This window comes from Mytilus trossulus, chromosome 3, assembly GCF_036588685.1.
Source record: "Mytilus trossulus isolate FHL-02 chromosome 3, PNRI_Mtr1.1.1.hap1, whole genome shotgun sequence".
Taxonomy (NCBI): Eukaryota; Metazoa; Mollusca; class Bivalvia; order Mytilida; family Mytilidae; genus Mytilus; species Mytilus trossulus.
In genome coordinates this window covers 44,234,887-44,256,958 of record NC_086375.1, presented here as the reverse complement: position 1 = coordinate 44,256,958, position 22,072 = coordinate 44,234,887, and the positions used below count along the sequence as shown (strand labels likewise).

Here is a 22,072-nt window from a genome sequence, read left to right as displayed (position 1 = left end):
CATTGAATAGCAATATCTGGTATTAGATTTTTGCATGTAAAACAGTTTTTATATCCCCTACCAAAAGTACATTAACCCCATTTTCAGCAAATATTTATGATATAAGTTGAAAATTAAGAATAAGGAACTTGATGCATATTCCAATGTTTTACTGACTAGTTAAACTATGGTTAAATATTTCTTTGCCTGTTTATTGACATTAGTGATATATTCTGCTCTTTCTTGAATAATTTAACAGTACATCACAGAGATATCAGGTTACCCTAGCAGGTGTAATCCAGCAAAAAATTAGAGTAGTTCAAATATAAATATCATGACCATGGACTGTCTTCAGGTATACATGACTATGTACATGTTTTAGTTTGTTTCAAATCTTCAGATATAATAAATATCACATAAATATAACATAAAAATTTCATGTAAAATGTCCTTCATAATGAACTTTAAAGTATTTCACACTGGTTAGTATAAGCTTTGAAGTGTCACCATAAAATATATATCTATAGATATATACTGAAGGTCAGTATTGTGTCCAGTCTATGGTCAGTTAATAGGCTATCAATAGGGTGGACAAGTGTTCTCCATTCAATGTCATAAACTTAAGCAAATATTCATATATTTCAGATAGTGTTAAAAGTTCACTAGGATCCACCAAACTGAATATCAAGTTATATATCTAAAGATCTTGTAGGATATATGACCGAAAGGTATACAAAAACTTATTGTCATTATTAAACCAAATCTTTTGATCTGAATTGAGAGAAACATATTTATTTTTCAGTTTACTACATATAAAATGTTTTGATAAAATTTATTTACTATGATTAAATTTCAAAAAGGTTTAAATTTGCCAAGAAAATGTCTTTTACAATATAAATCAAGGTGGTCTATTATAAATATTGTTTTGATACACATAATTAAAGAATATATATAAACTTTTGATTTAAATTCTTAAAAATTTAATCTGAAAAAAATCAATAAAAAAGTGTTTGAAAGATAGTGAAAAAGTTAATTATTACTTTAAAAGTAAGCTAAATACACTGACAATCATTAGCCAGGAAAATTTTAAAATAATGACTGATCTAATTGTGAAATATAACTTGATAAACACTGGAAAATTTGAATGGTCCACATTTTTTAGTAGAGTTGAAGAAGTCAGTTGGATTTTAAACTTTTTCATGTTTTCCTTCATATTTTGTGTGAAAAAGATGTGCTTTTGAAGTCAGTCATAGTTATGTAAACAAAGTAACTCTTTAATTGACTTGTATAATTATAAAGTGAATAAGCAGAGACTACCAATGCATGTCTAGACTCCATTGACTCCATGTTGAACAAATATTGATTTTTAATAAGATTTCAATAAAGTAGCATTTAAAAGTGGGAGATTTATATTCACAGCTAGAGCAAAGCTCCACAAAGTATCAGGGTTGAGAAACACTTTTAGTGCTAATTTCCATAGTCCCAGAAAAAAGATGACTACATGTGACCACTTTAATTTGGATTAATATTTTCCTGGTTTCCCACAATGATTCAGGTCTCTCATTAAATAATGAGTAATATAGCATTCAATTGTTATTTCATGAAATCATAGATACATGTACATCTATATTTATATAACAGTACTTATATCATATGGTGTAGTGAAACTATTTAACATGCCTGAGGATGAATTAAATAGACAATTTGCTATGTCACATAATATCTTTATTTGAGACAAACTAGAAAAAAAAATATGATGATACACTACTTATATGGCTTTTATAAATAATTTCTCTGGTAATGCATGTAGTATTCTAATTAACATAACTGAGGATGAATTAAATTGACCATTTGTTATGTCACATAATATCTTTAATGAGGCAAAGTAAAAAAAAAATAGCACTTTAAAGGGTTGACAGACTACTTATCCTTTTATAAATAGTTACTCTACTGTAGTAAACTATTCAACATGCCTGAGGATGAATTTCATTGACCATTTTCTATGTCACATAATGTGAGAAAAAAAAAGAAAAAAAAAGGGAAAGCATAACTTCTGACCTGCTTCTTATTCCTTTAGTAAATACTTTTTTGTCATCATTAAAAAAAACTTCTTTATTTTTTAGTTCATTAGGATATAATGATGAGTTATAGATTACTGGTCACCCAAGAATCAGCTACAATACCTCAGAAATAATTTCATTTTGAATGCACTTAAGATGTGATAGACAGCCTTTTTGCTAAGGAGATCAGTAAAAACTGTAAAACACAACATATTCAGCACTTTAGATACACATCTTAGTTATAGGTGTGTCATGTGTACATTAGGATTATTATGTCAATTTCAATTTTCTTCCTTACTTTATCTTCTGTAATGAAATATTTAATGTTTCATATTGCCAGAAATAAATTACCTATATTATCATCTAGACTGATAATTTCTACAAGAACAAGTAGAGTTCTCTCATATTTACTATTTATCATGATTATTGCACTAAATGAAGCATATAAAATAACTTGTGGGGATAGTCTGCAGCTAATTACTTAAGAGTGGTGTAGATAAAGTAATATAATTTGTTGTATTTAGTTTTCATGACTAGCTTATCAGGTGCATCCCAATTTTGCACATAAAATGTTGAGGAAGTACACAACCAACTTATTTTTTTTAAGTCTCCATTCAAGTCACAATTTGTAAAAGTAAACCATTAAAGTCAAAGTACAACCTTCAACACATAGCCTTGTCTTACACAGAACAGCAAGCTATAAAGGGCCCTAAAAATAACAGGAAAACCAATGGTCTTATCTATATAAAAAATGTGAAATGAGAAACACATATGAACCACATTAACAAATAATAAACACTGAGCAACAGGTTCCTTCCTGACTTAGGGCAGGTGCAAACAAATTGTCAGGGTTGACATTATTTACTCTTAATTTTGTTTCAGTATGGAGAATGCTGCAGACACTGACCGAAGAAATATGCAAATGTAGGTAAAAAATAAACAAGATAGAATGAATAATGAATAATATCAACCACCTGCTGTACATATCTTACATATTTTGACATAAGTTATTGAGTTTGCAATGATTTTCAATCAAGTTATTAAGTCTGAAAAAAATTATACAGAGTGGATGTTTACGGACAAAACTCTCATGAAATATAAGGAAGTAACCTATATATCATCACTCTCATAGCTGTTCTTCATCGTGAGACTGTTACTGAAAGCTACTGTATACGGATATAAGAAGATGTGGTATGAGTTCCAATGAAACAACTCTCCATCCAAGTCATAATTTGTAAAAGTGAGCCATTATAAGTCAAAGTACAGTCTTTTACACAGAGCCTTGGCTCACATGGAACAGCAATCTATAAAGGCCCCCCAAAGAATAGCTAGTGTAAAACCATTCAAACAGGAAAATATCGAGGAAAATATATGTTCTTTTTTTGCTTGCACCTCTTTTCACAAGTTTGGTATTGCCGATAATTTTGAAACACATTTAAAAATGTTCTACTTGTAGCACATTAGTTTCTAAATAGTATGTTATATTGAATTCATCAGTTTGTAACAGTTTAGTGTCAATGTTGACATGATTTAGACAAACAGTTGTACATGCAGTGTTACAGTTGCATCATAGTGTTGATAGATTATCATTGAGTTGTTATAATCTAGTGTAAACCATGCATTTATTTCTAAATCTGTTGTGTTTATGTCTTTAACTACAAGATTAACAATGCATTTGCTTCTCACTGCATTACATTTACAATTAAATAACAGTGTTATCAGAGGCAAAAATTATGTTAGAAACAAATGGGCTCATAAGAATCTTCCTTTGGGTTTCTTGTTCCTTTGAATAAAAAATGATAAGCAGAGACAGCCAAGAATCTATTATGACAAAAGCAATACCAACCAACATCAAAAAGAATATATTGAGCAGCTGTACAATTCATCTTTTACTATCTATCGCACTCCATGTGTACATTTTCTTATAAAACTTTAGTTACAATTTGCTTGTAATATAAGGTGACTTTTATCCTACAGGTCAATCCAAATGTTTACTTTTTGGAATGAGATGAGATATGTGTTCTAATAGAGACTACCAGTTTAAAAAGAAGTTAACAATAAACCACCCTATACGAGGTAGAACATACGTCATAAGGTACCAACCTGCTACCGATACAGGTATGTCCTTATGTACATTTGACAAATCAAAAGGAAGACAAATTGAAATTAAACTTGAGTATAGCGTAAGAAGTAGATACTCACCCTAGAAACCTTGACTAATATGACAACAATAACTCCCATAGCTAGAACACTACCGATTAAAGTTATCCAAATCATATCATTGTTTATAGAGATTGAATCACTTCTCTCAAATCAAAAGTAGATTGCACTTCAAATAAATTGTAGATTGTCACTTAGTTCATTATGCTTTAAGTCTGTTTACTTTAGAAGTGCCAACTTTATAAGATATTAGCTCCTTTTTTAATAATTTTCGTAAAAATTTCTAGTTATAATTCCATTTTCAGACTAACACTTAATATCCTTAAGATAAGCTACAGATGTTAGATTTCCGTCAGTTTTAGCTCAGTCAACTTTTAAGCCTTTATTTACTAACATTTAATTTTTTGTTATACCCAATATATCCCTTTACAAAACAAATTTTCAGTCAGAAGTTATTTAAATTTGGTGAATTTATGTAGGAGTAATAAGTTTCATGTATATTACATCTCCTATTTACATTCGTCACTGAAGCTCCAAAACATGTATGGAGACAATAGTCACATGCAAGTATTTAATGTCAATAATTTCATCACACTTGAAATGAATCTATCTCCTATAATCAGTCATTAAATGGCACATCGGGGATAATTCCTAAAATATAAACCATTGTTCCTCCATTATTTGCACAGTTTATTACTTTTTCGTTAAACTTGTAGAGTTTCGATCAATAAAATTTTAATAAACAAATTGGTCAATACCGTGACATCCCCACAAGTACACTGAATTACTTTTTCTTGATTGAATTATATTCATTGTCAAATATTTCCTTCAAACTTCAGTGTTGTAATTGTAATCCAAAGCATCGAAAAGTTCTGAGCTAAATAACTGGTCCCTCTGTTCTGTGTTTTGAAATCAAGTTGATGTCCAGATTGAATGTCCAAATCAATAATATGACCACTTGAAACAATCTCAGTGAGATCAAGCTAATTTAATAAATTCCAGTGTCAATAGGTTTTAGTATTGAACATCCCAAAATAATCCAAAAACTTGTCAACCAAAGATATCAGGATTTGTTTACGAAAATCTTTTTAAACCTTCCAAATTTATAGCTTATCTTGTAATAATCCTTTATTTTACAGTGAAAAAGTCCAATTTGTTCACGAAAATCTTTTTCAACCTTCCAAAGTTACAGCTTATCTAGTAATAATCCTTTATTTTACAGTTAAAAAGTCCTTGAAAAAAGCTTGTCATTTATTCATGCTTGGAGGAACAATATAGACATTTTGGTCCATTTACACATTTAGATCTTTCATTTTCACCTCAGGTAGAAACATTAAAATACTTATATCCTAACAGATAATTTTGACAGGAGAGATTAGCTATTGACAGGTAAACAAAGTGAAATTTGTCAATTACAAATTCAGGTGTACCCTTGCATCACAGCATTGACCATGCATGGATGGTAGAGTTCAGACGGTTCGGTCGGAATAAATTAAAAGATTTTAAAGTGTCTCTGATAAATAGTATTATACAAAAGATGAGTTCTACATGTTTTTATTACATTAAAAATCTCAAGTTACATTTATTGTATTTTGTAAAATGATGACAATAATAATATACTTGCTTTGTAAAGAAGTTGTTTTTATTCTGATGTGGAATGTGATGTATGCAGTTTACATTACTTGTCCTAGTTTGAATAAATGTTAATCCTGAATGTCCTAAAAATAGGTTCAAATTTTGTAACATTTTTTTAAATAGTTGATAGGTGCTTATAAACCAGAAATGTGTACATATGCAGTTGGATATATTCTGTAAGGATCTAGCACATTGTTTTGTTATGCCCCCAAAAATAACATAAATCTAAAGCATAAGTGATAAAATCAGGGTATGAAATTGGCAGGGGCCCACAGGCCAATAGCCCCTAAAATGTGGTGTGGGCTACTTAAATTTCTGCTTTTCTTGGACTATATATTTGGGCTACAAATTTTAAGCTGTGGGCTACCATTGCCAAAGTCATCAGTTCTATCCCAGAAAATTGATTGCAAGTTGAAATGAAACGTAAAAAGTTTAAAAGAAAGGGAAGGAAATATATCATGTGTATTGACAGAGTATGCTTCTATCACCTATGTTTGGTCTTAGAGGAAATTAATTCAGAATAGAAATGAGAAACATGTCAATTTAAGTGACACCACCTGAAAAAGGGAAAAAAAACAGTCCAAGGCCACTTATGGGTCTTCCACACAGCAAGAAAATCCAGCTTCAAGGGGCAGGCTTCAGCTGGACCATAAACATTTTTTTTTTTCATTTCACACTATTAAAATGAAATATATAAATATGAAAAAGTATAAATATGAAGAAAGGAAAAGTACTGAGTAAATATCAGTGATACAGCATCCCAAACACTCAACAAAGCAGATGAGACCGAGCCAGTTACATATGAGGTCTTCATCAATAGACAAATCTTTCTACCATTATACAAGACTGAGGACTGAAAATAATTTTTATTTTATAAAAACAAACCTTCACTGAACATGGACAAAGGTACATTTAGCACACTACCAGCTCATTGACACGTTTATAAAGGACTTGGGATACAGGTCAGAGAAACATGTTATCCTATTTTACAGAAAAAATATAGAAAAGGACTGAATGAGTGCAGATTTAACAAGATTGATTATCATTCACTATGCATGTAAAGCTTGGATTACCTCACAATATGATATGTTATATCCTGTTTCATACAACAGGTATTTTATGAAGTGCTTACAGGGCAATGTTGACTTTTTATACTTTAATACAATGAACAGGAAGATTAGCTCTCAAAAAACAGGAAAAAAGCTTTCGACAATTTTTATTCTAAGTTTTAAACCTAATAAAATCATATGTTTGCATTGGGGAAACTGAAATTTAATTCTTAATAACCTTTTACTAAGATGTAAAAAAAAAAAAATTGAAACGCCCAAAACTGATCATTTGAAAGAGAGGAATAATATTTATTATTTTATTTTCCTGAGCTATAGTTGAAATGGATATACTCTGTTGCCTTCAGAGAGGGCAGGGTGGAGGACATACACCCCATCTGATAGGAAAAAATAGTCTTTTTTTTAATTGTATCTAGCTACACTCAGCCATATTTTGTACTATTCCCATCAATTACGCCCAAACCCTTTTTTCAACAAATTCATGATCAACCCTGATACCTTCTACATTTATATTACTCATTTCATCTGCATGGTGTATAATATTCAATAGCAGGGGCGGATCCAGCCATTTGAAAAAGGGGGGTGGGGTTCCCAACCCAGGAAAAAAGGGGGGTTCTAACTATATGTCCCGATTCAAATGCATTGATCATCCAATAAAAGGGGGGTTCCAACCCCCGGGACCCTCCCCTGGATCCACCAATGAATAGATATAAGTGCTATTCTATCCCATATGTTTTTTTGCACATTTTATGAAAACATTTTATGAAAACATTGTAGTTAACTTAGAATTAACAGTACTTTATACATGTTAAATAGGGAGAATGACATAAAAAAATGAAACATATATTTTTAAATTATATTAAATAGTTATTAGAATGAAAGGTTAAATCAACCAAGCGTACACCAATTTTTTGTCATGTTCGATCAAACATTATGATACACACATTCTCATTTCCGTTTCTTTCTTTAGAAAAGTATCACATTATCATAGCAATCAATGATTTGAGACTGCTATGTTTTATATTTTCCCCATAGCCATTAATATTATTTTTGTTTCTCATCAGATAAAAAATAATGGGAAGCTGTCTGTAGTCATGTACATAAAAAAAATAAGCAATGGATGGGAATTGAACTGTTATCAAAAATACTCCCAGGACTCTTCATTAATGAGAACCTGCAAATTTTTATACTTTAGCTAAGGAAGCATACACCATTCATATATCACTTTAAGTAGATAAGATATCAATGCAAGGTCAATTTTATTTATTCAAACTTGTGCTTACTTCAGTTTTTAGCTTTTTAAAAAGAGAAAAATGTTATTTTCTCTAGAGCACAGAATATTTACTTTTTAATATTTCTTAATTCATGTAAAATTGTGACATTTTCAATATCTAATTTGTTAGCTGAAAGATTAATTGTTATACCCCCACTTACAGAGTGGGAGGTACGCTGCAATTGAATTGTCTGTCAATTCGTTCTGCAGTCTGTCAGTCTGTCTAAAACTTTTTTTCTATTCTTAAACATATTAGCCATCAAATGGTTTAGGAATGATTTGATATTTGGTCAGAAATTTGTACAGCTTAACCCTTTCACGTTCCGCCAAATTTGACGTAAACTTATGAAAAGACACTATCAAAGTCCAATCGCATATAGCATTCGCACTGAAGCTTACACAAAGGTGGTTGTGGGTCCATTTGAGAGATAATTGATTAAATATTTGAAAGAAATAAATATATCAGAAATGTTGTCTTCTGAAGTCACGTGTTATCTGTCCAAAAGTCACATGACTTGCAGAAAAAAAGTAAAAAAATACAAAAATCTTGCGAAAAAGGTCGTTTGAAGACTTTTATAATGGCTAATAGGATATAGTTTTGGTGTCAAAGCAATGTCCTAAGTCTGATAGAAACAGGAAAGTTACAATTATGGTATAGTTGGGGGAAATGCGTGATGTATGCCTTCCAAACGTTGATGCCATCAATATGCAAAATAACGGATTTCAGCCGTTTTTTTCGTCAAAAATCTTATCCTTGACACAAATTTTAGGTTAAACTATGTTTATTCAAGCAGCACATATAATTTTTACTTTAAAAGTAAGATTCAATGAATTACCAATAATTACTTTGGTGTTTTGGGCCTATGATGTATTAGTTGAAGGGGGGGGGGGGGAGGTGCAATTAGGACACACATTATCTAAAAACATACAAACATTGTTTTTAATTTGAGTTTTGTATGTATTCATGACCCTCTTTTTGAAATTGAAAGTAAAGTTAAGTTAAGTTACATTTAATATAGGAAATTATTTTTTGATCTCCGGCTTTGAGGTTCGAACATGCAATCTTCCTGCTGTGGGCTAGTGCAGCTTCCCACTGAACCACGGGAGTTCCAGTTTAAAAGTTTGAAATTTTAGTAGTTAAATGTTCCATTAACGAAGTGAGAGTAAACAAATAATCAGTCTGTTTTCGTATAGAAATTAAGTCTCGATATAACATATAATTGTTGTAAATCCCATCATTTTGAGCGAATATAGGATGATATCATACTTTAGTCTGCTATTTTTTTCTTAACTTTTACCAGTTTCTTTATTTCAACAAAAGTGTTTTCGGCATTACCATAACCAGGCACTTCAGAAACAATGTTCTGTTACATCTATTTCAACCTCAAAAAAAAAATTCATGACTTTTTGTCTGTTTTTGTCTCTTTTTCAATTAATTTGGAAATTAGTGACCACAAATTGAGAGTGCATTTCAAGTAAATGATTGTGTTGGTACACTTACCATCACTTATTTCACTTGCGAACAAGTTTAAATCATACTATGAATAGTTTCCCTCAAAAATACACGGCGAAGTAAGTAAAAAAAAGTTATATTGCCCCCAAAATCAACAGTATATTTTCCCATACTCTACGGAAATATTGTGTTCAAAATTAAAAAAAAACACGGTTTTCACAGGAGAAAACGTTGTCCGTTAGGAGCGATTTGATACCAAACCGTACTCGCGAGAGGTTTTAGGCCCCACGAATCACCCAGCTGTGATATAGGGGATTGATTTGAGCCATCAACCACTTCTGTACGTCAACAAATGCCAAAGATTCAATACTTTACGCAAGCTAGTTGCCCAAAAATATAGCCCATCGGTACTCTGAGCCCATCGGTACCAGAGTACCGATGGGAACAGGAAGGGGTTAAGCAATTTTCATATCTCCAAGTCTCCAGAACTGTATCTACTCCTTTAATAATGTTTTGAATGATTGTTTTTTCTAGCTCTGAGCATGGAATTTAAACATCAAAGAGGTTTACTTTGTCCAATATCAACATTGTGTGAATTTTCTTGCTAATTGTATATTGTATTACATTTTTTAATTAATTTATAACCATATTAATGGAGAAAAAAACAATCTGCTACCTTAAGAGACTGTCTAAAATTAGTATAATTGAATATAACTGTTTGACTAGGCCAGTCAGTAATATTACAACATGCTTGAACTCCTTTGATTTTGTTAATAATTTTAAGTTGCAATAAAAGTGAAAAGACAGGGTACAAAATGATCTTTTCTTGTCGATATTCTGTCTAAGCTATTGTTATTTTGTAAGATAACTGTACAGATCAATCGGTAGTAGATTAAGTCTTATATCTGTAATATTCTTGTCACGCATCTTAATACCAAATGCATTATCAAGTTTACAATGTACAATTTAGTAGCAACTCATTTGACATTCAATCAAATAAAGCAATTTCATGCTCATTCACACAGTCACAATAATGTCTAAAGAATATTTCGATTTAACCTTGCATTATCTATTTATAACCCATCTTTATTGTCATAATCGGACATTGTCAGTTTCTTAAATGTAATTTACTGCAAGTGACATTTCTGGATCAAAATGAAATCATTGACCATGGGAGATAGATTGTCAATCATAATCTATCATAACCCTGAAATCTTACAAATCTATGGTTCATTTAATCCACATAAACTATAATGTGTAGTATGTTGACTCTAATGGGTTTTTTGTAGCCTAGGGGTTAAAAGAAGATCAAACAGATAGTCTAAAAGATAGGCTTATATCTTTTTCTGTCTATAAATTTTGACAGAATACAGTTTTTCTTTGTCCATATATATATTTAATTTCACAATGTTAAATCTAAGATAATTTACTTTTTTTATCTGATAATTTTAGGAGCAGTGTCTGCCAAATTTTTTTTAGCCAACTTTAAGAAAAAATTGTAGTTTTAATAATCATATTTTGCTGGTCATGTTGATGTAGAAAGAAATTGAGCTATCAAAAATGATATTACTGACCAAATCAGTGGTGAATCTAGAAATTTTCGTAAGGGGATCGGGGCAATGGCTGCCTAACTAAGTGTGTGTGTGGGGGGGGGGGGGGACTCTTCAGTCATGCTTCAATGATTTCCTTAATAATCAACCAATTTTTTTTACACAAAAGGGGGATGGAAAACTCTCTAAATCCCCCAATGCAAACCCTTTTTTCTCCTAATTATAAGTATGACTTTAATATACCATGCATTGGATCATGTTCTACTCAGTTTTAATGTTTTTATGTACAAAATGTTTTTATTTACAAATCAATGAATAAATTGTGACTATATGCACAGATCTTTTTCATTTATAGGCTGTCAGTAGGTTTGCTTGTGATTTTACCTTGAGTTGCTGATTTCAATGAAAATTTTAGGCTGAGAATAGCAAATGTGAAAGGTAAGAAATAGAAACTTGATATGAATAAAAGGACGTGTGAAGTTTACATCCACCAGACAGCAACCTAAAGACTCAAAACTTAAGGAATTGAAGATTACTTTTTTATTAAAATTAATGGCTTAATACCTATAAGTATCTTTTATTTTGCACTTTGCCTTTCCAGCCTTAAAAAACTTGTTTTGTGATCAGACAAGTGCTAAATGCTAGAAAGTATATGTCCTGTTTTTGACCTTTGGGTCAACTTTCTAACAACAATACAGTGTTCTGTTTCATTCAAAGTTGTATATAGAATTGAAGTACAGGTACATTTTAACTTGATAATTTGACATCCTTTATATGTAGAATATTTTCGACATCAAAGCCTATAATTTGTATTAGATAAAATCCTGCTCAAGTTGTGGGAGGTTTTGTGTTTACATATCTACTATCCTGTATATATCTATCATAATGAGCTTGTATTATAAACATTACCATCTGTCATGGTCATCAACTTCAGAGGCAAAGATCAAAGTGATGTATGCCTTACACATAGAAAAATGACCAATGCATAACTCAACACTAATTATGAGGGTAGCCTTTTTGTACTTTTACTTTGGGGTCAGAAAAAATGACCAACACATAACTCACCACTAATTGCAAGGGTAAATATAGGAAGATGTGGTATGAGTGCCAATGAGACAACTCTCCATCCAAATAACAATTCATAAAATTAAACCATGATAGGTAAAGGTACGACCTTCAACAAGGAGCTTTTGGCTCACACTGAACAACAAGCTATAAAGGGCCCGAAAAATTACTAGTGTAAAACCATTCAAATGGGAAAACCAACTGTCTAATCTGAACAAGAAAAAAGTAGCCTTTTGTACTTTTACTTTGGGGTTAGGAAAAAGAACATCATACCAAAACAATATTTTGTTATTATTTCTAAATGGTGAGTAATTCCTGAACCCCCTGTTTGTAACGAGCAAGTGCGGATTAGATTCTAGGTCTCTCAAAATCTTTAATCTTGGTAAATCAAGACTACAAAATGGGTATTTGCAGCTTTGTCTCTAAGAAAGTAGAAGAAAAACAATAGAAATCAATATGACTGGGAAGATTATTTGTTTTGGAAGGCTGACATTTCATCCTGGGGGAGCCTGTTGTTATTTATTGTACAAAAAGCATGTTATGTTATCACCAAGACTAGCATGAAATATTAGCTGCTGGACACAAAAAGCCGACCAAGTTACAAATTTCATAAACAACAGTGTGAAGTTGGTTTGTACTTTAACATGTCAATAGAATAAAAAAGAATTGTAAACACTTTATTTTGAAGGAGACATAGCTATGAGATCTATTCAATTAAATGAATACAAGACTGGTGATTTTGCACAAAATACAGGAAGACCGAGATTAACATTGTGACCTGTCACTCAAAGTATCTGTTCATCTTTTATTATAGAGATACCCGAAATTGAAGACCTGTCAGTTAAAGACCCACCAAGATGAACTTGTCGAGAAGGGATAATATTCATATATTGACTACAAAGATGTAATTATGGAAGGTAATTAAAGTCTTATCATCGCTAACAAAGGTGGAAATATCTCATTATTTTGATATTTAGATATGATAAAAGGATTCAGGTGTAAACCTGATTTATTTTCTACAAATATTCACTATTTTGTTACATTCTTACATTATAAAAACATTACCAGGTGTTAAGATTTAATATTGCACAATATAATAAAAACATATGGACCTTTTTTTAGATGGTTTAAATTATCACGCCTTCAATCTTGTGTACTGGTATCACTAGACTGACTAATCCCTTTCAATATTTTATTATTAATAGATCTGTTAAAGATGTAATAAATTTACTAAATTGATAATTAAGCAAGTTTTATGCTATCGTCAGCATTAAATAAATTGAAAGTAAGGTTTTAACGAAATAAGACTCGTTTTTCCTGTGATATATTTCATTTCCACCCACAATCTTTATCAGATTGATTTCAGAAATAATCTAACAGGAATTTTTAAGCAAAATTAAAATGAAATTTCAATGTTCCTTAAAGAAAATTAAGTATAAACAATCTTAATCCTCTCAGAATCTTTGACAGAATATCTGTACATTCATCTTGTCAGATTTGCGTTTTTTTGTTGATTTTAAGACATTCCATTGTCCCTCAGCTGTTCCAAAGTGAGTGTTATTAAAAATTGAAGTTTTATTGATTTGAGTGTCCAGTCATGACAATGTCTTTAAAACATGTTATTTCTTTTGTTGTCTGAACTCAAATTAGTCATGTCTTAATATCAAAAAGGTTTATGACTTTTGAAACAGCTGAGGTGCAAATTAAGTGTAACCTTATCTTTGATATTGCAAATATACTTTATAAAAAGTGAAAATGCTGCAACCAGTTACATAAAATTTATTGGATAAGACCAGATTTCTAGAAAAAAAACCATCAACTTCGAATTATTTACATCTGTGTCCATTGGTTTTATATAGATAGTTGTCTCATTGGCAATCATACCACATCTCTCCATAATTTTAAAAGAATCTTTGCCTTCAAACTCTTATATAAGTAAAAGACAATTAATAGTAAAAGTTAATGAGACAGCACCCAAATGGCTCAAATAAGACTATATATTCTAATGCACCCATATTTTTTTTGGCAACATCCTGAGATGCACCCTTTTTGGCAACAGCTTTAAATTTTTCAATTAAAGTGGCAAGTTAACAGTGTGACATTTACATATCAAATCATGCTGACCAAATTATTCATTTAGATTGAATGGTAATTATATGCGATCAAAATACAAAAAAAAGCCAACATATGGTATGATTTTGGTTCAATTGCCAAATGAGTCTGTTAATTATGAAAGATCACTTTTAAAAGAGAAGGTGTATATCTCAAGATTTCTGTTTAAACTTTAGTATTGCTTTGAAACCATCTTCGCTAGCCAAGGGTTACAATCCACTCCCGCTCTCTGTGAAGAGTGTGGGAGTGGATCTTAACCCTTGGCTAGCGAAGATGCTTTGAAACCTGCTGTATGTCATTAAGGCTCCCAAATAAATAAAATATTAGAAAAAAATAGAAAAATACACTTCCCTGGACAAATAGAACAAAAGTTTTGTAACCAGGATATTATCATTTCATACATTTGGGCCATTAGTACAGCAGGAAATAGTACTTGAAATGAATATTATTTTACCGGACATGTGCAAGGTCATGGCAAAATTGACTGGAATGATGAAATATATTTTTTTCATGCCAGGAACCTTCATTACGTTTTTTCCTTTTTCCAAAATGGTCTGGGGAGTGTTGTACAGATTTTTTGGAACTATCTATTAAATTTTTATTTGCACCATTCCCACCTCCAAAAAGTCCTCTGAAAGTATTCTAGTTTCCGTGTTAATTTTTCATGTATTTTGTGCCCCATCCAATATCTAACACTTCTGTTGTACTGGAGACATTTTAGAGGTTGACATTAAATAGACAGCTGTCTATTGTTAAAGACTGTGAATTGCCTTGTAGATAACTTTTGGTTGTTTTGTCTTTTGGTTTCAGTCTCATTTATGTTAACTCACAATCTCCTTTTACACACCTTAAAAAAAATAACCCCAAAGAGAATAAGTGTTAACCATTTATTTCAACTTGAGAATACATTATAAACTAGAATCCAGCTGATGTGAATGCAATTTTTTTCTCTGTTAAATATTTTTTCTTCAAATTTTATAATTAAAATTATCATGAAATTCCAAGATATTAGAATGTACTATAAAGTCTTCCTTGTATTTTTTACGTTTGATTCTTTGATTCATACTGTTTTTATTTTATCACAAATATTTAACATGAAATTGTGTAGTAGGTACTTATATATTGGAGTGTTGCAACATGTATTTATTTTATTTATTATATATAAACTTTAGTGAAGTGCCAGCACTTAATCTGTTGATAAACTTTGAAGTATAATTTATAGTGAGGGGGGTTCTAGCAGGATTAATTGTCATGATGTTACCCTGTTGATTTTTTTATTTCCTTAGATATTCAACCTTTTGATGGTCATATTATAAACACTTTAAAGCTTATCTATTTAAAACAAAAACATTTTTGTTAATTATTCATGACCAAAGAATTCAACAAAACTCTAGTGCATAACAGAGTCCTTCATTACATTCCATAAAGGAAACAACTCTTTGGAGCTGCTCATCTTCAATTTTAATAGTTTAAATATATTTTATTGTTAAAAAAAGATAAATGGATAAGATACAAGTTGTTGAACAAGGTCTTCCTTGAAAAATTTCAATGAACACCAACATCACGACAAAGCACTGAAAAACATAATCTCTTATGTTTTGTCTTGTAGATTCAAATACAGTATTAAAAGACAGTTTCACTATACAATGTAATCCTGTTTAAAATATTGAATAGGTTAATCAATAGAAATACCAAAAGAGACAAGACACAAGGAAAAATAGACAAACCAATGTAAATCATACCAAAAAATACAAGATATAAGAAAAATAGACAAATCAATGTAAATCATACCAAAAAATACAAGATATAAGAAAAATAGAAAAACCAATGTCAATCATACCAAAAAATACAAGATATAAGAAAAAAAGACAAACCAATGTAAATCATACCAAAAAAATACAAGATATAAGAAAAATAGACAAACCAATGTAAATCATACCAAAAAATACAAGATATAAGAAAAATAGAAAAACCAATGTCAATCATACCAAAAAATACAAGATATAAGAAAAAAAGACAAACCAATGTAAATCATACCAAAAAAATACAAGATATACGAAAAATAGACAAACCAATGTCAATCATACCAAAAAATACAAGATACAAGAAAAATAGACAAACCAATGTAAATCATACCAAAAAATACAAGATATAAGAAAAATAGACAAATCAATGTAAATCATACCAAAAAATACAAGATATAAGAAAAATAGAAAAACCAATGTCAATCATACCAAAAAATACAAGATATAAGAAAAAAAGACAAACCAATGTAAATCATACCAAAAAAATACAAGATATAAGAAAAATAGACAAACCAATGTAAATCATACCAAAAAATACAAGATATAAGAAAAATAGAAAAACCAATGTCAATCATACCAAAAAATACAAGATATAAGAAAAAAAGACAAACCAATGTAAATCATACCAAAAAAATACAAGATATAAGAAAAATAGACAAACCAATGTCAATCATACCAAAAAATACAAGATACAAGAAAAACAGACAAACCAATGCAAATCTTACCAATAATACAAGATACAAAGGGTTACTATTAAATGAGGGTGTTAAATACATTTTGTATCTAAAAGTTTGCAAGCAGTTTTAAAATTGTCTGTTTTGTGATTCATGAAATCACATGAATTCAATTGGAAATGTTCCAAATTTACTGAATACTGTAATTACCATTATTGCTCTGCTTAATAACTAGAAATAATGAAATTTTTACTTATGCAGCAAAATCCATCAAATTTTTGCAATGATTCACTGTAATTGCTCTGGGGAAATGGTCTAAAAATATTCACAGACAAAATAGTATGAATGAGGTCTGTAAACTCATTTGCAATATTACATAAGGTACTTCTAAATCCTCTCCAGAACTAACTTGCACCAAATCGTAACATTCTAATATGTAACCCTATTTCCACCCCATCTGGTAAAATATGAGCCTGTAATGTTTGTATAGCTGTAAATCCATACACAGTCTGTTATCAGTCTACATAGATCATCTCAGTGAAGATTTTATCAAAAGATAAGTCTGAGCTACAAATTCCCCTCTCAGCTAGACACCAGATATAAGCATTCCCTGTATATATGTTAAAGAACAAGCTTTTATTCAGCCAAACTAAATTAATTACTTTGCAAGTAAATTTAAGATGTAGTGCACTTCAAGCCAAATAGCATAATTTTATACCAGACACACAGCCATATTTTAATCAATTCCTGAACCTGGTGTGTCCTTACAAATTGATCAATTTCAACTTTTTATTCAGAAATGTTTTAAAGAGTTATCTCCCATTTATATACATTTTTATGCTGTTGATACTGCAGTTTTCAATATTTTTATCTCCTTTTAAGGTTATTTATGGGCCAAGGTCCTTGATAATCATTTTTATGACTTGTCTATGATATAAGGGGGACATTATGTATTTTGGCTTTCTCCCATTCACACATTTGTCATTCTATCCATCATTCCCATTTCAGGCCAAAATTTTGGTTGTGGAAGTTAACCATGAAGTTGATGTCAAATCATTTTGAAATTTGGTTATTATGATGAGAACGTTTAAACTTGTATGCCAAATAAGGGTATTGTCTCTGATTTCACACAATGAACAAAGAGATGCTAGCAAGCTATGGTGTCCTATTGACACAATTTCTGACACAAGGTTCCCTTGTTTTTATCAGACAACTGTAAAATAAACTCTACTGTGAATTTTAAACTTTAAGAACATTAAATCTTACACAATGGAAGGAAATTTGTGTTTAGTGTAAAGAATTCCTTATAATTTTGAGTATTGCAGAATTCATTCAACAGGAAAAGCATTTAAAAGAGATTGGTACAGAAATGCAATATTGAACTATGTAAAATTTTTGGGAAAAAAATATTTCTAAAGTAAATCAGTACCAAGATAACTTAAGCCATATAGCATTTATCTTTAATTAAGAATATACCCTATCTGGGTTTTTTTAATTTGTTGACAGTTATATTGGTCCAATTTACCTAGCTTTTCATGTCTAAGAATTCCAGACAAACATGTATGGTTTAAAAGATCATAAACAAATAAATAAACTTGGACTGTAAGATTATGTTTCTTAGAAATTTTCACAATAAATAAACAATTGAATACAATTTTAAAAGAAAAGACTTTAAAAATGGAACACTTCATACCACTTCATAGGGAAAATACGTGCAGTTTGCAATGCCTTAAAATTGTTGATGCAGCTGTATCATTTGAAAAATCATATAAAATTATATAACTTTAGACTGAGTTTTGTTTTTCGAAGAAGTTGTAGCAATAAATGTGCCAGAGAATATATTTAAACAAAGAAAAAACTTCAAAATAAAACCGTTGTTGGTTTAATAATCATTATTAATGTACTCTTGTTTCGTAGAATCATATAACAGATTTCTTGTCAGAACTAATATTCGTAATTGTCTAAATAATATTTTTCTTGTGTCAGAATAATTTATCTAATGAACAAAAAATAACCAAAGATTTTTTTATTTCCCTTCACAGGCTCTTTATGAAAACAAAAGTTGATGTCAGTCATTAGTATTGTGTATAGTGCCATGGAAGACCAAATATATCTACAGACTGGATCAAATCAGTCTCAAGAGGTTTGTGTTATCATGTATTGTATGACCTATAGTGATTATATAGCAATCCATAATGTTATATAGTTAGAGATTGTCAGACCCAGCTGTATGTGTAACTATGAAAGTGTATAAATTAATTAAAATTCTTTGTACCTTATATATTAACTACTAGTTATTTAATAATGGCATTAATTTTCCATATATAGTATTCACAATTTAAGAGACAAGGTACAAGTATAACTAATTCTGTCACATTACCCTTTTAATATAAAAAAGAAGATGTGGTATGATTGCTATGAGGCAACTCTCCACAAGAGACTAAAATAACACAGAAATTAACAATCACCATACAGCCTTCAACAATGAGCAAAGCCCATACGACATAGTCAGCTATAAAAGGCCCAAAATGACAATGTAAAACAATTCAAACGGGAAAACTAACAGTCAAAGTTAAGCTCCTTTCAATTGAGTTAAATTGAACATTTAAAGGAGCTTTCCTTTCTATTTTTATAATTTTTATAATGAAGTTATGATATCAGAATGGCACATAATTATGTTTTTAGAAGTTTTTTCTTAAACAGAGACAGCTTCTATCTTCAAGATATGTGTTTGTTGTTTTCAAAATAAAGTTGGTTAGAGAATTACAGAAAATATTATGTAAATTCATTAAATGTCTCCTCCCATTATTAAGATAAAACATGTACTATTAAAAATCACTTAAAGTTTAAAACATGAGTTTAAATGCTAACTTTTCTTCAGCAAGTTCAATTCCAGAATTCCACACCCTCCCCTTATCAACTCAAATGAACTTCTAATATTTGATAAACTCAGAAGAAGCACATGTATTGTACATGTAAGAAGTTGTTTTTCCATATCCTACATCAATCTTTGCAAGGGTATATGATATTAATATGTAAGATACATTGACAGAGGAAGTACATGTATCATACATGTAAGAAGTTATCTTTTCATATCGTACATCAATCTATGCAAGGGTATATAATATTAATATGTAAGATACATTGACAGAGGAAGTACATGTATCATACATGTAAGAAGTTATCTTTTCATATCGTACATCAATCTATGCAAGGGTATATGATATTAATATGTAAGATACATTGACAGAATGATATGTAGGAATGTGTATCAACATATCCCTTCATTGTTTGTTTACCCCTCTTGTCAATGCCAAGGTTCCCTTCATGAATCATTCTAGTAGATGATAGTAACATACATATTATTAGCTGTTGAATCATCAAATCACAACCATGTAATTACATATTGATAGGAGTAAGAAAGTATATACACTAGTAACAGATTTAATTATACGAATGTATTATTGGGGAGACAATGTATTAATGTATTACAGATCTTAGTAACATAAAATTAAGGTTATTTAAAACAACTGTGTTGTAATACATTTTCTTTAAACTAGTAATATAATAACAGTGGCGGATCCAGCCATTTGAAAAAAAAGGGGGGTGAGGTTCCAACTATATGTCCAACCCCGGAACCCTCCCCCTGGATCCGCCACTGTAATAAGGATCATATTTAAAAAGGATAAGTCCTTTTCATCACTTGTTCTCTCATGACACAAAATCCCTTAACAAATGTGACTAAACTCAAAACAAAGGATAAGCACATCATATTTTGAAAAGAAAAAGGCATCAAAATTATTCAAAATGGTAAAAAAAGAAAGCCCATTGGCGGATCCAGGGGGGGTCAGGGGGTTGGACCCCCTTCTTTTTTTGGCCCGTCAATGCATTTGAATGGGGACATATAGTTGGAACCCCCCCTTTTGTCCTGGGTTGGGAACCCCCCTTTTTAAAATTGCTGGATTTGCCTCGAAGCCCAACTTTAAAAGGCTTAATTTGATTAATAGTCAAGGGACAGCATTTCTAAAATTAAATCTAGTAAATTAAAAGGAGAAATAAATCATATATCGTCTCTCATCAAACAGATTTTCAGCAATATGAATGGTTCATATTGCTGAAAGCAGAACCCCATTACAAATTTTGGTGGAGCATGCCATAACATGCAAGCATTTAGCTGTGAATCTGTTAAATTTTCTCAAGAAAGTGACAGTAAACATTAATTTTTTATGCTTCATTTGAGTTGAGATGTTTTGTATTTGATAAAACATATGATGTAACTTTTAGTATTCTAAAACAACAGCTTGCATCTATGTGATGAAGACAGGCTTAACAAAAAAACACATGTACAATTTGAGAATGAAAAAACATGCAAATGTGAAGACTGTTTTATGACTTGAAAATGGATGATAGCTTTTATGACTAAGAAGATTTGAAGATGCAATTCACTATTTTCTTCCTGTTTATTGTAAATAAATATATTGGAAACAAAGTTGTTTTCATTTGGTCTCAGAAAGACCTGATCAATGAAAATGAAACTGCTAAGATTTAACAGTTATGGCACTTTCAAAAATGTGTCATCTTACCAAGGGTCCAAGCATGTATCTACCAAATTGAGCAGCCTTTTGTCTAATGAATGACTTCAATTTATATCATTTTTTTTAACTTTTAAAAGTCAAATGTTATAATTGAACAAGAAAAATAAAACGATTTTAGACAATAGGCATGAGTATTTTTGTGATAACCTTTCACATAAGTTTAGCAGCATATAGATATTGCAAGAATATCAGCCATCAAAGGTTATTTTAAACTTTTGCTATTTTATTTAGCTTACTAGCCACAAAGGTATTATAATTGTGACTCACACCTAATATCTCTAGACATCAAAGCTATTATGCACCTTTGAATTTTTACACTACTTTAAATACCACCAAACATAAACCAGAGTTTGAATCTGACATCTTAAGGATCATGATAATGTGGAAACTAGAAATATCATGGTCTTCATGTAAGTAGGAGTACAATTTCAAAAGGAATGATTTTTTGCAGATAGAATATTTTCAAAATGGTCTGTTTGAAACAACAGCTAATTATTACAGGCAGCTTTGTTTATGTGAAAATTGAACACATGCATTTCCTGCATGGGTCTGCATTTCGTTTAAAAATGTTCAGAATTTTCAAATATTCATTTTAATTTTCCTATTTTAGGCTTAGTTATTTTTTTCCAGTAATTATCAGGTGG

At 30.5% G+C, this 22,072-nt stretch overlaps 1 protein-coding gene and 1 long non-coding RNA gene across 3 annotated transcripts in view; one reads left to right on the top strand and one right to left on the bottom strand.

Moving 5' to 3' along the window:
- Nucleotides 1-22,072, bottom strand: part of LOC134711566 (uncharacterized) — an 87,753-nt gene that overhangs the window by 53,914 nt on the left and 11,767 nt on the right. The gene's annotated exons all lie outside the window — the stretch shown is intronic.
- On the top strand, nucleotides 620-18,978 carry LOC134711568 (uncharacterized). The gene is made up of 6 exons (XR_010106196.1): nucleotides 620-707; nucleotides 2,922-2,963; nucleotides 4,017-4,157; nucleotides 11,533-11,615; nucleotides 13,057-13,159; nucleotides 18,876-18,978. It is a non-coding gene; the product is annotated as an uncharacterized LOC134711568 (long non-coding RNA).